This window comes from Phasianus colchicus, chromosome 13 (assembly GCF_987193195.1).
Source record: "Phasianus colchicus chromosome 13, bPhaCol1.hap1.1, whole genome shotgun sequence".
Lineage (NCBI taxonomy): Eukaryota > Metazoa > Chordata > Aves > Galliformes > Phasianidae > Phasianus > Phasianus colchicus.
Genome location: NC_143448.1, coordinates 9,665,001 through 9,690,094, shown reverse-complemented (window position 1 = coordinate 9,690,094; position 25,094 = coordinate 9,665,001). Strand labels below are relative to the sequence as shown.

At 36.3% G+C, this 25,094-nt stretch overlaps 1 long non-coding RNA gene across 1 annotated transcript in view; it reads left to right on the top strand.

The window, feature by feature from the left end:
* Nucleotides 1-25,094, top strand: part of LOC149916144 (uncharacterized) — a 76,427-nt gene that overhangs the window by 15,645 nt on the left and 35,688 nt on the right. Inside the window, exon 4 of the long non-coding RNA XR_016470773.1 lies at nucleotides 7,059-7,164. This is a non-coding gene — a long non-coding RNA (uncharacterized LOC149916144). The remainder of the gene's footprint in view (nucleotides 1-7,058; nucleotides 7,165-25,094) is intronic.

Here is a 25,094-nt window from a genome sequence, read left to right as displayed (position 1 = left end):
TCTTACTGTGGGCATAGAATTAATGGGTGCAGCTGACCTGATAGTATGCAGCCCGTTTAAGATAAATATGTGACAATCTATTTCCAATGCTGCTTTAATTGCTGTATGGTAAAGCAATATAAGAACATCCGGAAGAGCTGTGTATGGTAGATATACAGATGTGTGCTCAACTGAATGATTATAATCTAAAGTTATACTGAGTGATATTCCAGGCAGCTGGTTCTCTCTTGCTTACCTCCTAAATGTTAGGAGGAAAGATGCTAACCATGTAAGAACCGGGGGAAAATACTGAGCTCTGAGGCAAAGGAGATTTTGTATCATTTGGCATGGAATATACTGATGCTAAAATAACCAAGTCTAGATTCAGAGTCACGTAGATACAAAATATCACTAAAAGCTGTAGGGTGATGGGACTTCAGTGAGAGTGAAGGACTGAACACTTTAATCTTTAACATTAAATTTAAAATATGCTTATTTGAGAAAAATTAATAATGTATCTATGTGAGTAATAGGCATCTGTATTATGTACTGTACCTTGCATATATTTCAGACTTGTTTACTAAATTATTTCTCCTGTGAATACCTTTCTATTAGAATAATTATTCTCTATTCCTACAGAACATCTTTTAAGAGGGCATGAATAAGATGTTAAAATAGACTGACTATTCAATATCTCTCAAGATCCTGGACACTTAGAACAGCTCTAGAAGGAAATCTATTTGTTCCAAAAAATTAAAATCAGTGTATTTTGGTTTTGAGAAATTCTAATACTGCATGTCTTGAACAGTTGAGTAAAGACTCACTTTGCTTGTGTTGGAAAGCACATCAGAAATGTACAAGCTGTCCTTTCCAGCTCCTGCTGGAAATTCTTCATTCTAAAATGCATTTGTCATGCCATCTAAGTGGGATGATCTCTTGACAACTGATTCATGTAAAGATAAGTAATTGTCCTGGTTAGATTTAGATTTTTTTCTTTCTCTCTCTCTCTCTCTTTTTTTTTTTTTTTTTTTTTTTTTTTTAGTTTTAGAAATGCTATTTGATAAGGGAAAGTCTTGAAATTGAAGAATAAGGATGTTCTAAAGGATTTTAGATCAAATCTGCCTTGTAGAGATGTGATTGTGTCAAGCCATCATTCATACTCTCTGATTTAAGTTGCTTTCAGATTCCTTTTGCCAAAGATACTGTCAGTCATTCCTGCCTGCAGTGTAAGGGATGGTTTCTCCCTCACAAGTGAACTTCTTACAGGTTGCACAATTCTTTTTGACTTTAAAGTGAAATGTAACTTTTTACAACCTGTGAAAAAAATGCTAGTTAGCAACCTTCCCTCTAGATGTTTGTATCCATGAATAACTGCTAGTTTCATCAAGAAAATTATTTTTCACTAATTTGTATTCCTGCCTAAGTGCAGATACAAAACAACTAAGGTAGGGCAAGATGGATTATATCCATTGTTTGCCTCTTCTGCAGAAGGATAGAAGAGCAGTTACATAGGAGCAACCCAGGAACTAGCTGGGGGTATAGCCATAAAAAAAAAGATGAGGAAAAGAACCAGCTTGAGTGTTAGGTTGTGCTGTGAGGCTGGATGCACAGTTACTTATGTAAAATGAACACAATTGGGAGTTACAGAAAAACTGAGTCAAATGTCATTTTACAGAATATTCTCAGAGCAGATACACCACTTTATTTGAAAGCAACCAGTCTAAGAAATGCTGTATTTTCAAGAGACATCATGGAGTGCAAAGGTTGTGAACAAAGCTGTAACAGCTACAATGAGCCACCAGAAGTAGTAGGGAAAACTGTCTTCTATAGCATATGCACAGTTCAGGCCTTTTCTTCACACCTCAGAATGCAATAAGAATATCCATCAAACTCAAGCTGTTGCTCTACCAGTGAAGATGTATTTTGAATGAGAAAGCGTTACCTGTGAAGATCATCTGTTAACTGCTGAGATCTATGCGTAGCTCTGATGTAAACCTCTTGTTTTCTCTTGAACTGTTCACCAGCCAGCTAGAGCCTCAAGCAGGGCACCCTTGTGTTGTAATACTGATTACTGATGAGCCCCTCTTTTGAAAATGTCAGTGAATTTGGATAACTGTCTTCATCATTTATAATCCTTACTAATTAACATTGTTAAAAACTGAGCTGTCCAGAAAAGCTGATGGTATCACAATTTGCAGTATAGATGCACAAAATATTTTTTTATCTTATTTTTCACATCTGAACCATAGTGAATGGCTCCTACCTCTGTATGTGAGTGCCAGAAAGCTTTGCTCAGCAAGTGATCCATCTGCAATGCATATTCCATACTGTTCATTTTACTTATAGTAAGTCTGAACACAGTATGTCTATGCATGAGATAGACAGCATGTCATAGTTAAGTCTGGGTTTGTTGCTCTCCTGCAGAGTTGTCTTTCTTTTTTTATTGACTGTGTTACTAAATATTGAGAGGCAGTGCTTGAGAATTTCTTAACTTGATTTCAGATCCTACTTGACCTATGTTTATCTGCATGTGGATAAAATGTTGTTTTAGTAAGAAAACAAAGGTATTTGTTAAACCATGTCTTAAATATATTCCAATGTAAACATGATTCTTTACAGTAGAGACCTTGAAAGATATCTTCTTTTTTTCTTTTTATATTTTGCACTCTACACACATTGTCACTAGAAATGATAATTGCTGTATTTTGAGCAGCAAAAATGCATCTCCTGTATTTTCATGTTTGTCTACAATTAATTGTGCTCTTTTTCTTACGTAAGAATGCTTCTCTATAATTGCTGGGATTTTATGAATCATTTTTAGATACTGGTGAGACTGTTTATTGCATAGGACAAAAGTTGAGAGTGTTGGAGAATTTGGTGGTTTTTTTCCATGTTGTGCTAAGTAATTAATCAAATAGTTAATTTTTATGAAAAAAAAAAAAAAGTTATCTTGAATTCTAATATGGTTACATAGAGCTTTTATGGCAACTAGTAAGTTTTTGCCCACTCAAACTTTGGATGCAAGTAAAACATTGAGATTATATTGTCTGACTCTCATTTATTTATATCAAGAGTAAATTCTCTTGAATAATCTCTAGTTCACAAAAGTAAGCTAGAAACCATATTGTCAGAATGATTAGAATTCTAGCGGGCAAACAAAAGAGCTCTACCTCATTATTATTTGCATCTGAAGTAGCGCTCTCAAATCATAATGTACTTTAAAGACTTCAGATTTAAACAGAACGTCAAGATGTTTTCATGGAAAAATGAAGTCTGGCTTCCCAGGAAAGCATCCTTTATGTTCTCTGATAACCACACCATGACTGAGAAGGAGATAGCGGTGTTGTGACCAGACAGGAGCAGTACATGTGCTGCCTGCCTGGATGTCTTCTGCTAACTGCAAGGTAGCATTATATCTGCCTTTACATACAGTAGAGATTCTATATTAGTCTTTCCTCATACTGCTAATTTTCGTGAAACTTGCAGGGATATAATTACCTCTAATTATGCTGTGTCAGATAGGGCAATGAATCCAAAAGTGATTAGGGAGAAAGGGAAGGATTTGGATAGTTTAAGGCACAATGCCTTGGGAAGTCAAGCTGAAAACAGATAGAAAATTTCCTTCTGTGGACCTGGAAAGGATGTTTGCTAACTCTTTTTAATATAGGCTTTAAGTCAGGACGTAATATCATCTGCTTGTCATCTTCAGAGTTAGTAATTTCTTGTTTTTCATTTTATCTCTTTCTCTTACAACACTTTGCCAAATTTCCACCCCTGTTTATCTTTCTTTTCTGAGTGGCCTCTGTTTTCCACATGCTATAGTCCCTTTTTTGTTTTCAGCAGAACTCCTTTGTCTTATGTTCTCACCCCTAATTTGTATTCCTGATCCTCCAACTCTGTAATTATATAACACCTCTTTTGTTTTAACCATCTATAAAATACTGATTTTCTCTCTTTCAGCCTTTTTAGCCCTCTGACCTTTGTTTTTCAAACAACTTTCTCACCTTCTTTGCTGCCATTATTTCTCCCTATGAACAATTTCCCATGAGCATTACCGTAAAGGCACTGCCTTTACTGGTCATTCAGGCCAGACTATTCCAGTACTGATAAATGTGCTCCCACTGCAAGAAGCAGTCATACCACATAAATTTATATTCTACCTTGGTCATCCTGACCCAAACTTCCTCATTGTGTTGTGCTACAACTGCAATTTTTGGTCCAAGAAGGGTGACCATGAAGTATTGAATAAAGCAAACTAAACTATTTCTGTCAGATGTCAAGATTTGACCAGAGGAAGATTCACTCAGGGTTTCTATTTTATTTCCTCATCTTGTGACTTCTCTAATTCTGCAATTCATCTCGTCGGTTCCCCCCTCTTCACTTTCAATGGGTAAGAGGACCATGTCTGAAAAGTGTTATTTCTTCTGTGGAAAAATTTTAACTTGTACCAAGTTGCACTCATGTCCCTCTTGCCAGGAACAGGGAATGCCTGAATTGCCTTGCATGTCAGATTTTGAGGAAAAAGGGAAAATGGAGCTATGGGCTTTGGGAGACTTGTAAAACACAGAAATATTTGAATTAAATATATTGTCAAATATAAACAATTGGCCTTGAAGTGAGAGTGTTCTGATGATCATGTAGTCCTGCATGTAATGACATCCCAAGGACTGCTAGCCCCATTATGAGAATAGAAAAAAATATTGCAACAAACAGGAAGAAATATTTGCATGCAACCTAGAAGATGTATATAAATAGAAGCCAGCTTACTTGAGTCGAGGTGTGCAAGTGGATGCTACTTTCAAAATGTCAGTCCCCTTTTTTTTCAGAGTTCAGAGCAGCCTGGACATAAACTTGTCAGTAGAGACAACCTCTCTTACTGAGAGGTTATGTGAAATGCTTCAGTCTGTTCAGATTTAATACATCCATTGACCCTTTTAAGACCATCAATTAATGCAAAATACTTCAAGACAAGAAATGTTAATACAAGTATCGTAGTCAAGTTCTGTTTCAAAGTACCTGAGATCCAGGAAGTATTCCTATAGAATCAAGTTCTATATGTAGAATAAAGGTAAACACAATGGGCCCCTTGTTCTTCTCTGCCCCTCATATGGATGAGGACTACTACCTTTGGGTTCTGCATTCAAATGGTCCTTCAAAAGAATGCAGTGGTGATACCTGCAAAGGAATACGGACTGTATCTTTTCCTAGAACAGGCAGATTCAAGGGAAAAAGCAAACTTTGGGCCCTCAGTTGATATTTGCAGCACCTTTTCCAGGATTAGCATCCAGCGGGAACTCTGCCTAGCCAGGGATATTTGCTGTTCACACAATCATCTGCCTTGTCTCTGTAGTGCTGGGAATGCTGACATGAACAAGCAGGTCAGTAGGTAAAGATGAATGACCATTGTGTTTAGATTTTTGTTAAGCAGATTGCATCAAGTGTGCTCAAGCAGGAAAGGTCAGCCACAGAATGGAGCAGGGACCTCCTAGCAACCTTGCAGAGAGCTTGCTGTGTTCTCAACTTCCAGAAATATGTGCTCCCACGGGTCTTTGTCTCTTTGTGTTCCAGTGGTGGTACTTGAGCAAGGTCGCATGCTCTTCTTAAGGACAGGATGTGTCCCTGGCAAACTGCCTGTCCATGTATGGCTGAAATGATCTTCGCTTTTCTTGGGGTATAGGGAGGTCACATCAGAAAGTGATGTGTGAACCAGACTTTGCTGTCTTCCAAGCACTGGATGACCTTGTTCCCCTTTCAGATAGTGTGTAAGGGTTCCTGACTGTCATGGGGCTCCCTAATGATGCTTCCAGCATTTCTGATGCTTCAGATGACTGTGGATAATCAGTATGAACTATAGAAGCATGTTGTGCTTTATTATGTCAGGACAGTATAGATACAGCATGTTTTACAGCTTCCAGTGAGAACAGGCAGGAAGCGACTGATGAAGTTGAGGAAAAGCTGAGAGCAAACTGCTTTAACTGATGGTGAGGAACCATTTGTCTTCTCCTAGCAGTGTGAGCAGGAAAAATAGGATCTCCAGTTTCAATATTAGTGACAAATTTGTGTGAGTTGGCAATTCTTTGAAAATGAAATTTATTAAACTTGAAATAAAGCGTTCACCCCTGAATGAACATCTCCTTTTGTAAGCTTGCAGGATTTTGCTCATGGGCTTTTTACCGCTATTCTCTTGTTTGAATGAATGTACCCTTAAGGCCAAAATCCATATTGCTGAGTTATTATGAAATACAGACTTTGTCTCCATGTGCTCCTACACTTAACATTGCTCAACAAATGATACCTGTGTGGTAATTTTCAAATGAATGACTGAAAAAAGACAGAGAGGAGAAAGTTGTAACTGGTGGGCCGTTTGTCATCACCTGAAGCGATGGCAGGGAAAATACTGTTTTGTATATTCTAACACTGATGTGTGTGCCACCAGGTATTTTTTGCTCACGCCATTATCAGTGTTGGTATGGATAGCAACAGCAGCTTACTTGCAGTGTTAGGGATTGCATGTACTTAAACACATTGTCGACAGATTTTAAGTGCGTATTTAAAATCTGTTGGGGAGAAATGTGATTAGGAAAAAGCAAATTTTCTCACATGGTGAATTTTTTAATCCTAAAGGTCAAGTTCAAGCTTTCTCAGCATATTGGTATGAGGAATTACCCATTAATTAAATAACATGAGTCATATTATGCCATTGATTTTTTATATATTTCTTGCTGTTTGATTTTAATTAATGGGGGTTCTGTACATGGAGGATTCAAGAAGAGGTCCAATGTTTAGAATCAGAACGATAAAGTAAAACATGAATATGATAGTGTGATTTGCTAATTGCAGTAACGATTGCCATCAGAGCCTCCTACACTGTCTGTGCTCAGTGAGATTGCCGTATGTCACAGGAAGTCTTCTCTGAGAGAAGACAATCAAACCAGAGTTGATTCACTGTTACTGAAGTGAAGAACAGTATGCTTTTAATCTCTTTACAGAGCACTAAACACCTTGAAGGTAAGGTGAAGTAGGGTGTGTTTACTCAAAAATTGAACCTACATTTTAATCAAGAAGCTTTGCATTTTCAGGGAGAAGTGCAGCTACCAACACTTGAAATGTTTAAAAGAAGGCCGTGATTCAGCATGCTCCTGCTCATGGACTTGATGCACGTTTTGCTGGTTGCTGACTGCTGAGGTAGGTAGGTTGTGTTTAAACTAAGATCTGCAGCCCTTCATCAAAAGCAGGGGCTGTATACGTAATTTTCAGTGTAACATAAGACGGTGCTGTCTCCAAAGATCATACTGTCTAAAACAGTGTTAGTGCTGAGAATTTGTCTGTGCAGAGGCTTCTGCATAACACAGAGCTGTGCTGTATGTTTCTGTTCAAAACATGGCGAAACTTAGCAGCTCAGAGAAAGCCCTTGCAGCACTGAGAAGTCAGGAAACTGAAACTAGATAGGCAGGGGGAAGAGCAGATATAGCTAACAAAGTGTTTAAAATGATAGTGCTGTTTTTTGTTTGTTTGTTTGTTTTCATTATACTTCTGCAATCTTTTATCTGGGTATACAGAACAGTTGACCTTAACAAGAACATCTTTCATGGGGTCTAGAGGCTGTGGAGACCAAATCCAAGGATGCCATCTTTTATGATGCTGTGATATTCATGGACTGACTCCTTAGCTAGCTCATGATGCATACAAAGAACACCTCCAGTCAGACCAGTCATTTCACTTATTCCACCTTCTGTCTATAAGTGTCAGGTTTGCTAGGATACAACTGGCACAGTGCCTGCTTTTTTCTAGTTTTAACCATATTGTAGGATTGAGTCCTAGCTGAATAATTATCCTTCCTAGAATGAAATAGATAAATTGGTCTTAAACAAATAATGTTGAAATTTGCCACAGTACCAAGTTCTTAATGAACTGAGGAACATCAAAAGTGAAGTATTCTTCTAAATGTTGGTTTCCATGTTTGTCATTTTCTATGATTTTCAAAGGAAATTGAACATTCTGCTGAAAGTCAGGAGCTTTCATTTGGAAAGCTTGTTTCATTCTTTCTGCACAAACACGTATGTTACAAGCTGTGCATACAGTCACTTCCAGCCACTGTCAGAGCATACTATCCCTCTCTTTCTATGGAGTCTTTCAGTATATTTCGGAATAACTTCACCACAAATGTATCCCACTTTGTCAGGGAAACATATGTGTATGATTTCCTCTCCTCATATAATATAGTCACCGTATAGGGCAGAAACAACAATTAAAATTGATGTTACCGATTTAAATATAAATTATTATATTAGGGTTTACTTTGAAAATGTAATATGACTGACAACTAGTCATTATTTTAAATAACTTCTGAAGCTAACAGCAGTAGACAGTGTATATGCATGTGTGTGCAAGGGTCTTTTGTAATGCTTGGAGCTTGCTTAACTGACACCCCAAATCAGGGAGCATTATTTTTCAAACTAATTTTTATTGTCATCCAGTTTATTCTTTTCCTCGTGCTGTGTCCTCCTCATATCAATTTTAGACTAAAATACTACAAAAACAAAAAAGGTAATGGCACTTTCCACAGTATTTCAAAAGGTTTTTAAGTGGAAAAAGGTATTTAGTATTTTTAATAAGCATCTTCAATACTATTGAGTTGGTTTCTTTGTTCATATCACAAGATTAATTATGCTGTCAAGCACTTTCAAGGCCTGCTTAACAAAGATTCAGTGATATAATGGTTTGCTTCGCATTGCCTTTTTTCTGCATAGCAATCACAATCAGCATTAGACAATTTAAAACCCTTTCACAAGCCGGAAGTTCTGAAGAGCCTTTTAATCAACAAAAGTAATTTTGCAAACAACTAGATACAGCGTTTTTCATATTAACTAACTTGTGTTAAACTCTACTATATGTGTGGATCTCTGGTTCTGGTGATAAATTGTTCAGTTTTGTAGGAGACTGAAAGTGGGGAACACAGCACAGCATGCACTTGCACCCCATGGAAATTGCAATTTCATATCTTCCTTTGGCTTAATATAAACACAGTGCTGGTACTTTGTTTCACATTCATGTGCTTTAATTTTCCCTTACAATACTGTCCTTCTATAATCACTTAAAATATTTTCAGAAAAGAATTCCGGGGAATGTAATTCTTTGTGCTCTAAGACAGACCACTATTTTTGTTGGACAGGTTTGAGATGGTAGATTGAGATTCTGAAATTCAAGTTAAAGTAGGAAAATCTGTTTAGAAATTTGCCTCATAAAAATAATCTGGCTGAAGAATGGCTTATACAGTAATTTTATTGCCATATAGCATGATAAGCAATCCCACGTGATTTAGAAGCACTTACTTGATGGAGAGATTGCAAAAGCAAAAATACTCTACGTTTTTTTGTGTGTGGTTTTTTTTTTTTTTTTTTTAACTACATTTATAAATGAAACTAACCTGTTAATGACACCTTTAAAACACTTTTTTTTTTTCTTTTTTTTTTTTCTCTAAACTGCTAGAAGCATTAATTTGTACTGTTGCTGCATGTGGTAATTAGCAACTTCAGCAGTGATTTTCTCTGCCCTAAACCTTTTGTGTTTGACACTATTCCAACCCGGGAGAGGAGTGACCCTGGGATACAGTGCTACAGGACAAGTGGAGCAAATCCTGTCACAAGAAATAACAGGGTCAGAAGACATTGCTAATGAAGTCATAGCAACTGGTTTAAAGAGCCAATCAGAGAAGGCAACAATCTGTAAATGAGGATATAATTAGCAGAAAAAATAACATGCTTTGGTTGGATTCTAGGGGAGCCAGTAATGAAGGCAATGACTAGATATTGAGAGAAATTCCAAAAGATTAGAGCAAACATTGTGCAACAAAGAATACCTAATTAGCAAAAAAAAGTGAATATGCCTTAATTAGAAGGAAAATATGTGATTGAAAGACATAGAGAAGACTTATAATATGAATACAACAATGAACGTTAGCCCAGATCTGTGATAAGAAAATATCTTTACCATTTTGATAAATGGTAGTGAAGAAACTGATCTGTAAATTCACATCTTTGGCATGACGCTAATATTATGAGAGCAATTTGGAGACAGTAATTTAGTGGAGTTATGCCCAACTTACACATTTGCTGTCCCCTAACACAGCACTGCAGTCAAAGCAACTCACCATCTTTTAGCTGCCCTTAACATTCTTATGATGTGACGAAGTAGCTGTTAAAAGATTTTCAGATAGGTGACACAGGAGGCAATGCTCAGTTCAGGTATCTCTCTAATAGGATAAAAGCCCTGGTGTTTTTTCATACGAAGAAAGAGTCCGAGAGCTTGGGGCCCTGCATGTGTGTATGTAAGTCCTACACTGGTTCAACTTGCATTTAAATGTTGCTATCTTTTGAAAGTAAGGAGTGATCAAAAATTCATTGACGCAAAGAAAAAGCTTCCATTGACTTCAGTAGGACTTCTGGATGAGACTCTGAGCAGAAAACATGGACATTTTATTAGTAAAAATTAAACATGTTATTATCCTGAGCATAATAGACCCAAATAGAAGAATCCCATAATAGATTGTGCCAGTACAGTATATGTACAGTATTTATGACTAGCAGTGATGAGAAGTATAATGTTCTACTGCTTATCATTTTATTACAATAGAAAAATCAGAACTCTAACTTGCTAATAATTTTTCACTTTTATAGACATCTAAATGATATTATATTTCCTCCCTTTTTCTCTTTTTACAAAATGGTTCTAGGATATTGATTGTCATTTATTTTTACTCATGATATTTAATTGTCATAATTAGCAATCTATGTCTCATTCCCTATCTTAAAAATATCCTGTCAATTTTATAGCATATTTATAGATTAATTTAAATGTATAATTTAATTTATTGCTGCATACCTTTGGTTTGTCTGTAACATTAAAATACTTATGGTACAGAATATTTTAATTAAAACTATTTATCAAACAAAGTCCAGGTAGCATCCTTATCCTTGTTTGCAGTAGGGGGTTCTGGCTGTGAAAGCAAGCAAAATAATGGGTCAATTAAAAAAAAAAATCTAAATATAGCTTTTCCAAAGATCTGATTGCTTAATTCAAGGTAAAAAAAAATAAAATAAAATAAAATAAAGTAAAATGTTTGTCAATGGGTTTCGGAAATTAAATTACGATATTTTCCCCTTGCAAGCATAAAATCTGCCAACATCAGAGCAAGAGCACGAGTAAACTAGACAGAAATGGGTTTGAATTTTCATGTGTGACATATCTCAATTTGACACTCAGTGTCTACAGGAAATTAGGATACTGTTTTCAGAGGGTTCTTCTTGAGAAATGAGCTGTACCATTAATTTTTTTTTCTGGCTGGGAAAAATTCACCCTCTATGTATAAGAATCAACATATTTACCCTTTTAGGTCAAACGTTTTCATATATTTAAAAAGAGAAGAAACTTTTAATGATATTTCTAATGAACCAGAAGTTATTAGTTTACTGTGCTAGGGAAAACTACAGCATATCAGCATGATCAAACTACCTCTAGCGTAACTGCATCAAGGTTTTGCTGCAGCTCTCAGTTGACAGTAAGTACTACCATTCTTTTTCCATGTCTGCTATTAATTCTCTCCCTAGAACTGTCAGGTACCCAGAGATTAAGAGAAATATATTAAAAATATCAATATGTTTCTCTTCTTATTTTAGTGGTGTATCTCCACTGATGCTATTTTAAATTAAGCAAAGCAATACTGTTGAAAGTTATGACTGGCCCTGATAACAACATGGATTAAAAACATTAGCAAGTTAGGGAAAAAAAAAAAAAAGAGGCAGAAATAGAATCAGCTGACAACTTAATTGTTCAGCTTGTATGCAAATATTCTGACAATAATTTGCCAATGCTTTTGAATATAAGTTTAGGAACACATAATTATAACATTAATTGTTTCTTGTGCTTTAATTCTAGGTTTCTGTCACTAAACAGAAGAACTGTAATTCATGAGGAAATATAAAAAGTATATTAATTTTGTATTCAATTAGTTCTAAGCATATTCTGTTGCAATGCAGTGCAGTATTACAATAATTATTTATGTTAATCTACAGAGTGAGATACAGCAAGGCCAATGTAATGAATTGTCTTTATGCTGCATAGCAGCGTCTTTTGAATCACCTTCTGTCTTCACAAACAAGAGCACTTACCTGAATGTGCTAGTGGTTAGGCTTCAGGGTAAAGGCTTAGTAAAAAAGGAAAGGTACAACACTACAAAATCCACCATTCACTTAAGTATTTGTTTTTCAAACTATCTCATAATGAAATTGAATTGAGCTGAGCCTTAGTCTGAAGTGCGAAGAAATGATGCTGAACGGTTGGGCTGGAATTTGGCCTGAATCTCCTTATTCCAACTTTGAATGCTAAATTAATCACTCAGATTTATGTGGAGGTGAAAGCTACACAACATCTTCATCAAAGAAAAATAGGGACACCCCTCAATAAAATGTGTGGTAACACTTTATTGACAAATGAGTATACAGCTCCTCCCAGTCGCTATATTTTACTATTGAGGACTGTAGCTGCATTGCAATTACATTACCAGACTGGTATTTGCTAAAGATGCTTTGGTCTCTTCTGCTGCTCTGAAAACATATTTTACAAAAAGGCGGGCAATGAGAGAAGGGAAGGCCAAGCAAAGGCAGGTTGTGCTCCATCCCTGAGCCTCATGGGGAAATAAGCCATGCGCAGATAATAACAGTGCAAACAAGTTGATGCTGCTATTTTTAAACAAGCTATTATTATTGACTAACAGAGGTTGCTGGAGGTGGTATGTTGTTAATGACAAAAGCTCTGGAACAGTAAAATTGCTACTAATCCATGAGCTAGAGAGCCTGATAATGAGAAACACCTAAGTGCAGAATTAAACAGTCCTCTAAAATCATTTCCGCTACATGTTACTTGATAAGGAGACATAGGTTCCCAAGCAGATCTTTTTCTTTCTCAGAAATCTCTATCCACAGAGATCTGTATTACTTCTCCATTCACAAATTAGAGGGATGAGAAAGTCCTGAGGGGGTTATTAGTGCAGCTTTCTAAAAGAAAGATACCCAATTACTTTGAAACAGGCAAAAAAGCATTCCGGGACAAGCTATTTTAGGGACCGTGCAAAGAAAAAAATAATTATACCATGATCCTTAAGCAAGTGTGTGAATATGTAAAGCCTTGGAGCATTGTGTGAAACTTTTTTCGGCATTGTATGGATGAAAAGTCCTCACTGAACAGTCCAAACAATGTTTAGGGGTTTTTTTCCTATTGATCTGAACCCACTGACATTTCTTCTAGTGGCTTACTCCACAAAGACATGGTATGAGGAGGCCAGAACAAATTCCCTGGGTTGTGGAATCACGTGGAACTACACCTGTCGTTCAGTATAGACAGTTGTGAACCTGCTGACTGCATCTTTCTCCATCTTTACAATAGAGGTGAACGAGTTGTGATGTTCTTCCTTGTTAATATCTCTACAAATTCAGATTATAGGTATCTAAGTTTTGGAACTTCTAGTGCAGCAGTTCTTCATTTCTACATGTATTAGATACAACTAATAACTACATACAAATCGTTCTGGAAATTCTGCCAGAATATGCAAAATGTGTTAGTTTTGTTTTATTAAATTTCCTTAAAAAGAACCTAGAATATTTTGACCTCAGTTAGGAACGTCAGTCAGAACAACTGCTGAAAATTTGTAACATTAACTTAGGTTTTCTTTTTAAACCATAAGCCTCAAAAATTGGACTTTCTCATAATTTGAAATGAAGTCTATAAATCAGCCTACATCAACTCAACACTGACTTTCTGAAAAGATTTGTGAACTTGAGCAGCTCTTTCTGCAGGCCTGCTCTGCATTTTGAATTTGTAATGCAATGCAATCCAAGTGAGATTTATATGACTTCACGTTTTGTTGCAAACATTCACAGCTCAAAGCTATTACCTGACTGTCTTCCATATCAGGCCATTTATGTATCTAAGAAAACACTGGCATCTGTTTAATATTTTATTGCTTTAAAAATATCTTTGTTGTTCAGATATAATCTTGCTCTAGCATTTTCATGAATAGAGTCTTTAATTTATTCTTTCTCTAGAGCTAAGGACGTGTACCTTCATAAAAGTAGAATTAACTCTGAGTTGACCCGTAGTCTACATTGCAAGAAAATAATGCAATAGGAACCTTTTCATCAGATTAGATTATATTTTTCTTTTATTTTATTTTTTACTTAATTTTTTCTAGTGTTTCTGAGTGTTCTCATTGATTGTGAACAGAAAATATGCAATGTCTTATAACAATTCATATTGAACTTCCAAAAAAACACATTAAATACATGCATAATTGCTATCAGCGTCAGGCCCTAGTAATTTGTGTTATCACTCATACATTAATTCTTAAGAAGTTTGAAATGTTTGCAGGTCAATCCTCCTTATTATTAAAAATGCATTATAAGGTATTTGTGGCTAAACTTAATGTGAAGATTGGAGGAAAGTAACCTTAATTGTTTGGCTGTGAGTGAGAAGGACAGGGTAGGACACTGGCTTTTAGAAGTGTTGCATGTCTATGTTTACTGTGTTACACACATTAGCCTTTGAGACAGATGAGGGGGCATCTTAAGGGGCTTGATGTCTAATCAGGGTTTCCTTCAGCTGTGACTGGCCCCAGATAAAATTTAGTAGTAGTAGCTGCAAGACCTACTTGTCCTACAAAGAAATAAAGGAGTGTAGGGCTATCTGTGCTCCTCTGTACTCCTGCAATGTTTTATGCTCTCCTCGACTGGTAAAGAGATAGAGAAGAATAAACATAAGTAGGAAAACATCCATTCTTTTACTTAGTTGAGAAAAAGGCAAGGTAGGAGATGTGTATTTCAGATCTTCTTTAAAGCAATGAGATCTTAGTAGGTGTACTTAATTCTGTGTGCTGCACCAGTTAAAAAAATTCTTTCCACAGTGGAAAGAACCCATGCTTTCACAATTCACACATTCCACTTTTTAGTTAAAATTTGACCATGATTCTCGTTATAGTAGTTAAAAGAAAATTCTTGTTACAATAGTTATACTTCACTTTTGGTTTTCTTCTGTCATGTGGAGTAATCCTGAAGCAAGTCTGAACAATCCTGAACGCAGAATTCTGATTTCAAATCCAGCTCTAAACTTTCCTTGCTTAGATATAAAATAACAAATGTGTCTCCCAAGTCTCTGAAAGCATGAAAATTTTAACTGCATGGTCGATTCATTTAGATTAAACCATAAGAAGTTCCAGAGGAATTCACCATTGTTTTTCATCCCTTTGCCTCTCAATGCTCTTCATCAAACAGATGTCTTCCTCTGAGTCGCTGAAGAGGCTCCAAATATGGGCTAGTTTGAATTATGAGGAGCATGTTCTAGAGTCTTGGGCTTCAACGAGGAAGCCTTGGACTTCCTCCTGTTTTGTGTAATGAGGAAAATAGCATAGTTGCTTCTGCTAACTGCAGCTGTGACAGCATGGCAGAGAGAAAGTGATTGTAGGATTTTTTCAGTCGTCTTAGTTGTCATCTTGGACGTGCGTCATATCTCATGTCAGATAAATGTGGAGTGGGTCAAGCTGGGATCAAGGTTTTTGTGCAGAGATGAGACAGCTCTTAGCAAGCTGTTGGAGTCCTATGAACAGGAGTCTGATTGAACATGATGGCAGTGACAAAGTGTCGTCTGGAAGAAGTGGCTCAAATATGCTCTCTCTGGAGTAAAACACGCGCTTACGGTGTTCTGTGATGCATAATGTTGAGTCCCTGTGAACTTGCATGTTGCCCATGAGAGCCAGTGGGTTCTTGCCACTTTTGAACTCTGTTTTTTTTACAAATTCTGTTTTCTGTGGTTAGTCCTATAAGGAAGAGTGACAGTGAAGATTCCCAGGCTAGATCCCAATGTGTATAACTGGTGACCTAATGAAGTTAACATTATAACCATAAGGCAAATGCTTGCATGGGAAGCAAGACAGAATGGCTATGTAGAGACAGAGGTACATGCTAATGTAGCTAGGAGATAGCTTTATTTCATACATCTGTGTCTTTGTGGGTCTTTAACGTCTCGTTTATTTTGGTGAAAATGGAATAACGCCCTGATCTTTGAAAATATGTGTTTCGGAATGTAGTGTGCCTTGGTGTCAAACATGGCTGTACCCTAAGAGCAAAATATTAACCTATAGTAACAGTACTTTACACTTACCTAGCAGCTCTCAAATAATCATCTCTGTGCACTTTAATTAATTAACCTTTACAACAACATATCTTTGAGGGTTAGCTAAGGATCAGAACTGAGTGAACTGAGGAAAAAATCTCTTATTATTCATTTGTACAAATACTATTTTTTATTTGAGTGTATTTGTGTTCTTTTACAGATTTGCTTTCAGATTTAGAATTGTTTTAATCATAAGTACTCAAATATTCATCAAATAAAAATAGGATTTCATATATTTATTAGTGTACTTTTGAGTGCTAGGTCATTTCTTCTCACTTTCACTTCTTACTGTTCCTTCTTATAGTAATGCTGATTCTCAAGTCTGTCTGCTCCATTGTGAACTCCAAAACATGAAGTAAGGCAAAATCGCTCAAAACTTGCAATGAACTGGTTGCCCGAATGGTCCAATTAGAGAACAAAACCACACCAGACCTCTTGACTAGCCACACTGCAGTGCTCAAAGTTTCACTAACAGCTTCTTAGGAAGATAACCATAAGTAAAACACAAGTCAGAGACATTTGTGAGTATTTTGAATAATCACTTACTTTTGCTATGAGTTTTAACTTGCTTATAAATTGATAATAAATAAGTAAGCATATATGTTCAGAATCTGGAAGTCTTTTGCTATCCTCTGAGAAAAAGCAGAGAGACCTCGATCTATTTAGCCTGGGGGAGATCGAGAGATGATCTTATCACCACATACGGGGTCCAGGCTCTTTTCAGCTGTGTGCAGTGACAGGACAAGGGGCAATGGGCAAAAATTGGAACATAGGAAGATCCATACAGAATGAGGAAGAACTTTTCTTTAAAGGTGAGAGAACAATGGAACAAGTTCCCAGAGGGGCTGTGGCATCCTTCTTTGGACATATTCAAAAACCCACTTGGACTTCTTCCTGTGCAACCTTCTGTAGGGAACCTACTTCAGTGATCTCCAGCGGTTCCTTCCAACCCCTATGATTGTGTGATTCTGTGACTGCGTCCTGATGTTCACATAGCAGCGTCTCTCTTACATGTATGGTAGAGTAACACAATGTGAAGGCATTCTCTAGAGGAGAATGACCTTAACTACTTAAGATACATGGATTTTATATAGTGTTTTAAATACTTTGTGAGATAGTAAAATATAGAGTGAATGGAGTATGGAAATATCAGACTAGGTTGGCTGTGTTGGATCTAAACCACTAATGGTAACTGAAGAAAGTTTGGAAGAGGATTTTGGTTCCCTGCTTCCTTTTTCCTATGACTAGAATTGATGGAGTTTCTTTGTGTTCTTAGTATATTGCAATGTGGCGATGATTAGCTATTGCTATTAGGTTTGTAAAGAAAAAGATTCTCTGTGTTTCTTTCATTTGAAATGTTTGCTTCCTGGGAATTATTTGATACATCTCGAACCAGATTAGCTTATTCAGGTTTGTGGTTGATCTAATAGCTGTGTTCCAACATTCACAGGTGCCATCTGGCTGTAGAACCACTTGGATCATGTTTAGCTTTAACTGCTAAAAAGATCTCTGGTCATTTATCTTAGTGAATCAGACAGTATCTAAATATGGATAGAACTCTAAACTAGACTTTAGCATTGTTTATATGGCACTAAAGGTCTCTTTTTCAGAGGCTAACTCTTCAACTTTTGTCTTTTTGGTTTGTGTTTTGTTGTTTTTTTTACTTAACAATTTCACTTTTAGGTTTACACTTCCAATTGCTCTATCACATGTTGTTTGTTTGCTTGTACTGAGTTTTCATAAAATGACCTTGTGCTAGGATTTCTCTCTTAAGATTAACTATTCTTTGTTGTTCTATTGTTTCATTTAAAAAAAAAAAACAAACAATCATTGGTAGCACGTAAATGAGTAAAGTTTTATAAAAATAACTTGGAATAAATTTTTAATAAGACGTATTATTATCCTTTGACTCATAGCAAGTCATTCATAAACACCATTAAATCCTGATAATTATAGCCGTAGCTGCAGGGTTACTACCTTTACAGTCCTTGCACAGACTTCATTTAGAGGTCCAGTGGGGACATGCACACAACTGCTACAAAATGTTACTATTAACAGTTTCCTTTGGAACGGTATTGTGCTAGATTAAACATTCACTCATGAAACAAAATGTTTGTAGGTCATTTAATAACTATACATTCTGTGACTTAAAGGAAATTCCTTAGCTTTGGCTTGCAGATTTTAGGATTAGCACAATTTTCTCTCTCTCTTTTTTTTTTCCTTCTCTTTTTTTTCTATATACGAGATTCTGTAGTGTGGAAAAGAACTCAGCAATTTTCTCTGAATAATGCAGCAATCACCATTTTCCCTGAAGTAGATCATACTGTTTTAGTTTATAAAGCTGCTTAATAACTTGCACAGTACCTCCTTTTCTTTCTTTCTTGTTGCTTTCAGAACCAACTTCTTGGATAGAATGAATGTTGGTGCTTTCTGGTTATTGCTTTCAGTTCTCTGTCTTATGATACAAATGCTAATTTATTTTCAGAAAATTTCTGACATAGGGGTAAACAAATGCAACTCCTGTTCTTCTAGAAAGTAGTATAGTCATCAGCTTTGTAGCTGTGTAGGTTCTTCCAGGTGTCTTCTAATATGTACCCCTTAGGAACACCTAATGAAAAGGAATTTCTAGGGATATCAAAGATCTCTGTCCTAAACCAAACATCTCACAAGATTTCTTTAAACTCCAGCGTGCAATAATGCTCGTTTCCTTCTTCCTGTGTAGCTTACCTTTCCCTAGACTCTTAATTTTTACTAATTAGACAAGTTAAGAGGAAAGCACAGTGCTGGTTCTGAGGACTCTGATTTCATAGCTGTGACGTTCTTTCATCTATCTGCTTTATGCTCCATGCTTGCAGTCCCTGCCAGGGACTGTGTATCTTCCCACATGGTCAGTTATATCCCGATCCACTCTTTGTAGCATCATCCAGATTGTGTAATGTACCCTTGTAATAGTTGCAGTTGAGTTAGGTGATTAATCAAGAATGACATCAGCACGATTTAAACCTGTTCTGGAATGTCTAAGTGCCCTGCACCATTTCTTGACAATTTGGCCCTTTTCAGGCGATTGCTTGAAGTTCTAATGGTGGGAAGGAATACTACATTACTTCACCAAAATGGTACCATGTAAGCAGCTGAACCAACGTCAACAGGCAACTGTCATGGTGATGATATACCATTAGAAACTGCTTTCATCCTCTACAGGTTTGGTTTACACCACAATTCCTTCTTTCCCCATTCTATTTTACTTACTTCAGTGGACTTTGTCTTTATTTTCTAGTTTTATTTTTCCTCACAGCAGAAATACTACTTTATACCTTAAAAAGAGCTGTGACAGAAAGAAAGAAATGTTTGGCAGTACTTTAATTGAAGACTAAACCCATCTTTTACGTTCTGACAGGTGTTAATACTCTTCTCCAATTTTGCAAATATTCTTAGAGAGTTGGAGAATCCCAGATGGACAATATGACTTCTACAAATTAATGGCATTGTAATTAAAGATATTTCAGCACATTATAAGAGAAACAGATATGTTTGTTAAACAGAAAAGGTGTTTTGAAATGCTATGGTGAACTGATATACAAAACAGCTGCTTCTGGTACTAATTACCAGTAGTCATTGGAAAAGGTTAAACTGATGTTAAGTCATTGATATTAGGTGCTGGGTAGTTATCTTTATTGGTGCACTTCTTATGGCCATTGAAGAACTTTAATTTAGTTTAAAAAAAAAAAAAAATAACGAATACTGTTACTGAGGGATATTAACCAGGGAAATAAGTCCTTCCTTTTATTATCTCTTACAGATGACCCTCACTGTTTCATTTAGGTGAGACACTTAGGATTTCAAGTGTTAAAATGGGAAGATGTCATTTGAATAAACCTAGTTCTTCCGTTTGGAAAGATTCTTCCTTTTTGGCCTAATAAGATTCCTGAAATCATTGTCTGAGTCCTTCTCACTTATTTTTTTATAAAAATTACCTGTATACTGACATCTAAATATTATTTCATAAAAATCAATGAAAATATTTATTGTGGAATTTTTAGAAAATGTGGGTGAGAAAGAAGAGAAAATGAGGGCTAGAGATTGTAAAGCTCATTGTTTGTATTTCTTAAGGCTTTCCTGAGGCCTCAGTTTTGGCATCTAGGAAGCTGGAATGTAAGTTTACGTGGCTGAGTAAATCAGTGTAATTCAGAACACTGAATTCTTCTCAGTGTGTTGGTACGACTCTCAGAATTTTGATGTATTAATAAGAAATAATTAATGGCTATTTCCTGCCTACATCCCTTAAGAAAAGCTTTCTTCTCTGAATGCTTCTGCATGTACATTTTGCTATTTTTTATTATTATTATTTTTATGATTTTTACTCTTTCAGCTTTTCAGAACTTTTTAAGGAATGCCTCTCTAGATTCATTATTCTGGATATAGTGGCAGCTGGAGGTTTCTCAGTGAAGTTTCCTATTGTTGTCAATTGACCTTAAGAGCATCTCATTCCATTATTTAAATATACATGATAGTTCACTATATATTTATAGTCGCTGCCAAATCCAGTGTTTTTAATTTTGAAACCACTAATAATGGGCTCCTGAAATCTTCCTGGGAGCAGGAAGTCCGTTTAATAATGAATACAAAGTCTACTATACTTGCTTTAATTCCTCCTGCTCATTATTTATTAACCACCACCACAGTGGTCAGCCTGGAAGAACCGCAAACAAACACTGTCACTCCAACTCTACGACACTTAAGGAAGTATCAGCATCACAAGTGACCTGATGGACAGTTTAGGGTCTCTCCCTAAAAGACAGACCACCCAACACCAGACAGACATAGCAAGGCCTATCTGCCGTGTTGCCTGCAACTTTCCAGCTCTTTCTGACCAGGCATAACTGGTATGTGCTCTGCTCTGAATTCTGATTAGTGATGGCAGATTTTGAAGATGGTACATCCAGAAATGCTGATGAACTGCAAGTAAATCTACTCATGCTGCACAACTACGCAGTGACCTCATATTTGTCATATGTTGTACAATTATTTTTCTAATGACGTGATGTTTTAAAACCCGTAGGTGATTCAATCTTTGTCAGTGTTCCTATGTGATTCTAATTTCATGGTTTTTTCCTAGTTGATTTTGCTGTCTCTTCTATTTCAGTTTGCTGCTGAAAATGAATTTTGAAACATATTGGTAAACCATATTTTTTTTAGTATTGCTTTTGACATGCAGAATCTGGTGAGGCTAAAAAAAATAGTAATTTATAGATTCAGTAAACAGTGCTCACTTGTGACCTTTCTACACAAAGGCTGTCTGCTACAGAAGCCCTGCTAAAGACTTTTAGATGCCTAATACAGTCCCTCTGTGTGCTGCTACTACAGCAGGTCAAGGAACTCCTTTTAGTCAGTATTGAGATTTGCTTCATAGCGGCATTTCAAAAGGGCTGGAGGAGTTGCCCTGTAATACATACACTTTGTAATCCCTAATTTTAGGTCATTCTAAGGAAATTAATTCCATAATGTAAATACAAAATTAAGGTTGTGTTTTTAAACCAAGGCATGTTCAAAAAATGAAACATATGTATTAAAGCTGAACAGAAAAACAGCATTTTTGAAATATGTTGTTTTTTTCTTAATGAAGGAGAAACTTTATTTAAGAATGGAAATATCAAAGCTTTATTTTAAAGTCCTAAAAGTAGTTAAAATTTACGGTTTTTTTAAATGTAAAGTGTAGCTGAAAATACATCTGCTATTAAAAAAAGAAATCCAAACTCTTAGATTTTTAAAATAGATATTTTCATGAAAAGACCCTTTTAATATTTGTATGAACATTTACTATATTTACCCCAATACCTGTAGGCAAAATTCTTGTGAAGAGACCTTGAAATATTAAAATTATAATTGTCAAGCAGTCTTACTGAAACCTGTAATAGTGCCCACAGAGTTGGAGTACCGGCTCATTGTGTGATGTCTGTGAATGTGAAATAAATTTTACTCATAAGCATATGCATACGGCACTGTAAGGCACGGAGCACTTTGTCTCTGAGGCACTTAAATACATGCTTACCTTAAATGCAAAGCAGGTGTGTAAGTGCTTTACTGGATCAGGGCCAGCACCTTACAAGCCTGACCTTTGGGAGCTGGGATCCCCTGCCCTTCCTCCTGGTGTGACGATGACCTTGCTTACATCAGAGCTGCATGGAGTAGTTCCTCAGAAACACGTGGCATTCAGGTGCTGTCTGCAGCACAGAATATTTTTGTCATGTATTCTTGGAGGGAGGAGGTGGAGTGTTTGAATTTAAAAGCAGGCTGTACACAAAGTGTTATGTAGCTCTTTGCTGTGGTTGATAGGATCCCATGTTTTCCACTGGCCTTGCTTTTAACTAGCTTGTTTATTCAGGCTAGATCATTCAGGTTAGATCAATTAACTATTCTCTGAACACATACAGAAAAATTACAGTGAACGTGTACTTTAATCATGATTCTATACAGATTAGGAAATATATATCATATTCCTGATATATATTTGGGATGCAAGATAGTGAATACATAATGCATCCATCCTGCTCAGGTACTTACATACCTAAGATAATTTAGGGGTCTGTTTTTCCAGTTTGTATTTCCAAAGTCTTTCCAGTCTGGTGAAATCATGAACCAATAGTGGACCTCTTAAACCAACATCTGAACACCAGTTCTCAGCAGAACTCACAGCTACATGTTTCAGTTCTTGCAGAGTTGCATGATGTTCTCACAACCATCATCACACAAACTACAAAAAAAAAGGGGAACAGAAATACTCAGGCAGCATTCAGTTTCTATCTAAATGGCTGGAATTTAACTCACTTTTTCCATATTTTGTGGATTTTTGTGTTTGTGTTTTGGACTTATGAGTTTTTTATATATATTTTTTTTATTGGTATATGAAGCACACCAACACATTAAATAGGGTTTATTCTACATAAATATGGTAAAAATGACTCACGGCAACAAGGAAACCTCATCGTGCATTGTCTGATTGTTATTTATTGGTCTAGGGTCAACAGCAGGCATTACAGCTTTAAGAATTGGCTTCAGAAAAATATCTTCTAATTTCTGCAAATCGTACTTACTGTACACTGTGAAGATTGCAAGGCTTAAGACTATACCAGAGGACTTGACAGTATATTATGCGGGGGAGCGACAATTTAAAAAAAAAAAAAAAAAAAGAGTTCCAAGTGTAAGTTTAAAAATGTAACTAAAAGCCTTCATCAAAGTTTAAAGAGCTTCTTGCGCTTTTAGCATTTGCTTATTCTGATTTATTGACAATGACACACCTAGCAACAGTCATTCTTGCTGAAGCAGTGAAGTAATGGACTTCAGGAGAAAAGGGGAAAAATAAGTAGGTGCTGCACACAGGAGAGAGGCCGCTGATTACAGACCACTAATTTGTTATGCACTCTGGCAAATCAGCAGTGATTCATATGACAAATAAGGAGAAAAAATTAACAGCTGTCATGTTGTGATGTGTTAATTTCCTGACAGTCTCTGCACTGAAGCCAATTACTGATTTAAGGGCAGGGAGAGAGAGCCCTGTTCAAGCTTCTAATTAGGCTTCTTCAAGACTAAAAGGATAAAAGCAAAAATAAGAGCAAGAGAATGAAGCAGGTAGCCACAGCTTCATAAAGCATACATGCTTTTAAATCCTCAGTTAAATAGCTTTAAGCTTAAGTGTGTTTAAGATAAGAATTTAGAAACATTTATTCACTTTTATCCATGACCCCGTCTTTTAGTCTTTTGTGTAGTAATTGGGAGATACAGCAAATCCAAGGGTCTGCGTTGCCCTCCTTCTGCAGCCATCCAGGTTCTTGGATGTAATCTGCTGGTAATACCTTTGGTTAACAATGTCAACACCTATTCATCAGAGTGCTGTAGACGCAACCAGAAAAGGAACATCAAGTTTACCAGCTCTTGTGCCACTGAAATGGGTTCTTGCAACCTGGGGGAGGCAGAATTGCTATTTCAGCTTTTGGCTCTGTCTTCTGCCTTTCGTTATACAGTTCCTATCCTCATGAGAGGTCCAAGTGAGGCTGTATGAACAAGAACTTATTGCCCATGTACTTAGGGAGCCGAGCTAATTCTGTAGGATATTGAGTGCCTTCACTTTGAAGCTAATTGGAAATGAGAGCAATCAGTATCTAGTATGATGGAGTCCAGCACAAGGGAAGAAATACTGGAGATCCGTGCTATGGCTACCACATGTTTCTGCAAGGAGCTTGACACAGTCACTTAACAAAAAGTATATTCCCCAACTGTACCTAAAACAAGCAAGTTAGCTGGAGGTGGGATCAAGCATTCCAGTAAGGTGCCTGATTTTGTAAGAAGTATTTTTTCTTAATGCGACTCAAAAAAACAAAAAATTATTAAAGCTATGTTTCCTATCAAGCCACAATTTAAACCTACAGTATAAAACTATCAACTGACTAGAGAGCTTTTGCCTCTTTTCTGGCATTTACTCAGAAGTGATGTGTGGTATAAAAATCAGGAATTAGTCACTAAAAGGAAGCATGGATTTGCTCCAAAAGGAAGGAGCGATTTCATCCACACAATATTATTTTTGTTTCATTTTCAGATGGTCATATAGGGGCACTTTTACATGTTGCAGGTGAACTTCTTCAGAACTTTCTTGTGTTTCCTAAAACACAATTAGAGTATAAATTTTGGAAAATTCACTTGGATTTTAAAATGGGCAGCCAACTTTTACTTTTGCATTACAGCTTGTTTCATTTGGATTTAAAATACTGTTCCCACTTGCTTCAGGAATGAGTAGAAAATAGATGGCAATCTGGAGCAATGGTAGAACCAATTGGTGGGGAAAATTAACTTAAAATATGGGTATGACGTGTGTCCTAAATGTAGTGATAACAAATGTAAAGAAA